The sequence below is a fragment of the Panicum virgatum genome, chromosome 9N, assembly GCF_016808335.1.
Source record: "Panicum virgatum strain AP13 chromosome 9N, P.virgatum_v5, whole genome shotgun sequence".
NCBI classification, from domain to species: domain Eukaryota; kingdom Viridiplantae; phylum Streptophyta; class Magnoliopsida; order Poales; family Poaceae; genus Panicum; species Panicum virgatum.
In genome coordinates, this window is record NC_053153.1 from 59,803,227 (window position 1) to 59,807,077 (window position 3,851).

Consider the following 3,851-nt stretch of genomic DNA (forward strand, 5'->3'; position numbering starts at 1 on the left):
GTTGAACCGACGCCTCAACGCTGTCACCCATCGGTTCTTCCGGTGGTCACGGTTTTTCTGCAGTGGACTTCCAATGGCTATGTAACTCTTTCCACTCTATATAAGGGCACCCCCTGGCTCATTTCAGTGGCCTTTGATACCCTGAATACTTGAGGCCACCCTTGAGAAGAAGAGAAAGTGCTTTGAGCAAAAGAGAGAAGATCTAGTACATTGTTTGTGATTCAACCTTGAAGAATTCATCCTTTGCAAGTGTAGCAAGTGTGCTTGAGCTAGAGCCAACTGAGTGTAGGTCAAGTGAAGGCTTAGGAGCTTGTTATTCTTGGTGTTTGACGGCACCTAGCCGGTCTTGGTGATCGGGAGGTTCTTGGTGAGCTCTTGGAGTTTGTGGGAGCCCCAAGACAAGAAGATTGTACACGGTGTGAAGCTCGCCGTACCGGAGATGGAGAAGGAGCATTCTTAGTGATCACTTGCTTATTGGTGAAGCAAGGGAGCTATACCCTTATGTGGGTGCTCCAACGTGGATTAGGGGGGAGCGTCAACTCCTCGATACCACGGGAAAAAATCCGGTTGTCTAGTGTCTCTTACTTTTATTTCAAGCAATTAAATCTTTTTGTTGTTATTCTTACTTTTGATTGCTTGTAGTTTGACTAGGACAACTTGAATGGTAGTGTGATTTTTTGCTTAGATTTTGATCTTGCTAGTGTGAAACCTTTTAGACAAAATGATCATGATAGTGTGTTTACCTACCTAAGGACCTTGTGCTAGCATGCTCTAGTGACTAGGTTTCAAATTTATAGATTGGGCAATACTAGTCTTGGTTAAGAACTAGATAGAATTTTGAAAAAGTCCCAATTCAACCCCCTTCTTGGGCCACGATCCTTTCAATTGGTATCAGAGCAATGGCTCTCTTTTTAGGCTTAAAATCCTAGAGAATGGCCGGAGGAAGTGGGGGTCCACCCAAGCTCGATGGGAGAAACTATGCTTATTGGAAAGCTCGCATGACGGGTTACCTTGAGGCTATTAATCCCATCGCTTGGGCGGTCACGAAAAGACCTATTGTTGGTTATTGGAATGAAGATCAAGTCAAATATGGTGCTAGAGCAAAGAATGCTTTATTTGATACTCTTAGTGAGATCTTTGCTCGTGTTCATAGCAAAAAGACCTCTCATGAAATTTGGGAAGTATTTGAAGCTATCTATGTTGGTTCTAAAAAGCTTCGTGAAGAAAAATATCAAGTGGTTAAGGAAAAAGTTAATGAATTCAAAATGCTTCCAAATGAGTTGGTTGAACAAATGTATGCTCGATTAAATGTGCTTATTGAGGACATTAACGCTCTTGAAATTTCTCCTTTGTCTAATAGTGACATCATCCGGAAGATTCTTCATTGTCTACACAAGCCCAAATACAACATCGTCACCTCATTGCTCTATGAGAAGGATCTTGAAACACTTGAAGTGAGTGATGTTGTTGGGAAGATTCGGTCTCATGAGATATTCCTCTTGGGAGAAGTTGATCCACCGCAAGACAAGAGAGATTTTGCACTCAAAGCTAAGAGTGATCATAAGTCTAAGAAAAAGAACAAGTGCAAAGTTCCATCACCAAGCTCAAGTGAAGATGAAGCTAACGATGATTCAATTGATGAAGATGGTGATGTTGAGCTAGCACTTCTTAAGAGGAAGATCTCCAAGATGATGTTAAGGTTGAACAAGAGAGGGTACAACTATGACCCCAAGAAAAATAAGTTTCGTACCCGAAAGAGTAAGGACAATGTCAAGAAAGTTTGTTATAATTGTGGCAAATATGGTCATCTCTCATATGATTATCCGGAGCCTTCAAAGCTCAACAAGAAACAAGAAAATGATGACAATCAACACAAGCCATCAAAAAAAAGTCATGAGAAGAAGGACCACATGAAGAAAGGGTCTTTCACAAAAAAGAGAAGGTCAAGGCTTTTCTTGGAGAATGGATCACGGATGGTGAATCCTCAAGTGATGACTCAAGTGATGAAGAATCCAAAAAAAAGATTGTGGGGATTGCCATGCATGATGATGATGATGAAGATGGTGATGAGGCACCTATACCTCCACCACCCATCTGCTTCATGGCAAGAGGTAACTCCAAGGTGAGTGATGATGAATTCTCCTCTAGTGATGAAAGTGAACATTGCTTATCTCCTAATGAAGTGCAAAACATTCTAGATGAGTACCAACAAGTGATCAAGAAGTACAAATCAAAATGTAAAGTTCTTGAAATTGAATACACCAAGCTTAAGGCCTCAAATGATGAGTTGATTGTTAGGCACAATGAGGTAGTAGAAACTCATGAAAAAAACATTGTTCCTAGCAAGCAAATTAGAGAGGAGCATGTCAAGCTACTTGCTAAGCATGATGAATTAAATGTTAAATATGAGGAAGTAGTTGTGCTTAACAAGTCACTTATTTCATGCAACAAGAAGCTTAAGCTTGATTATGCTAACCTAAATATGAAGTATCAAGAACTTGACCTTGCTTTTGATGCTTTGGATGAAGAACTAAAAGAAATACAAAAGAAAGTCATCAAAGTCAATATAGCTACTTCTTGTGATGATCTTGTGGAGTTGCCTCACCCTACTACTTGTCATCATGCTTCTCCTTCTTGTTCAAAAACTAACCATGATAGGGAGAAACAACTTGAGGAGGAACTTGAAAGCATGACCAAATGCATGTTCAATGTGACAAGAGGAGAATACTTGCATAAGGAGATTCTCTTCCACAATGCAAGGCACTTTGGGACAAATGGACTTGGATCATTTCCCAACCCTCCGGAAAATTGTCCCAAGTCGCCGGAGCTCAAGGCATGCTTCAACAAGGAAGTTGGCTCATATTGTCAACATTGTCAAATCACCGGGCATCACACAAGGGAGTGTCCAATTCCTACTCGTCCACCTCCTACCTTGCCTCCTAATTACAAGTCTCAATTCAATGGACATCATTTCTTGTTAAGCAAGCTTAAAAGTGGCAAAGTTAAGGCAAAGTTTATTGGCACTCACATGAAGGGAAAGCTACCACGCCAACTATGGGTTCCTAAAGCTTTAGTAACTCATGTTAAAGGACCCAAACTTGCTTGGGTTCCCAAATCTCAAAAGTGATTCATTTGTGTGTAGGTGAACTATAAAGCCGGTGACAAGCATTGGGTGCTTGATAGCGGATGTACACAACACATGACCGGCTATGTAAAGATGTTCACCTCACTAGATGAAGATGTGGGCGATTATGAACATGTCACCTTTGGTGATAACTCAAAAGGAAAAGTGGTAGGTTTGGGTAAGGTAGCCATTACCAAGGTTCTCTCTATCTCTAATGTGTTGCTTGTTGAGTCGGTTAGTTTCAATTTGTTATCCATTGCTCAACTTTGTGATTTAGGACTAATATGCACCTTTAGTGATAGTGAGGTTGTAGTGACAATCAAGGAGGACAAGAGCTTAATATTCAAAGGATTTCGACATGGTAACATTTATCTTGTTGATTTCTCATCTAATGATGCAAGTTTGGCGACATGTCTCTTCTCCAAAAACTCCATGGTTTGGCTTTGGCATCGCCGCATTGCTCATATTGGCATGAGCCAACTGAAGAAAGCTTTCAAGCGAGGTATGGTGGTTGGTGTCAAAGATGTTACTTTTGACAAAAATAAATTGTGTAGTGCTTGTCAAGCCGGGAAGCAATTTGCATCATCACATCCCATGAAGGCTTATTTATCAACATCAAGAAGCTTGGAGCTACTACACATGGATCTCTTTGGGCCAACCACCTACAAAAGTCTTGGCGGTAATCTCTATTGTCTTGAAATTATTGATGATTACTCTAGATATACTT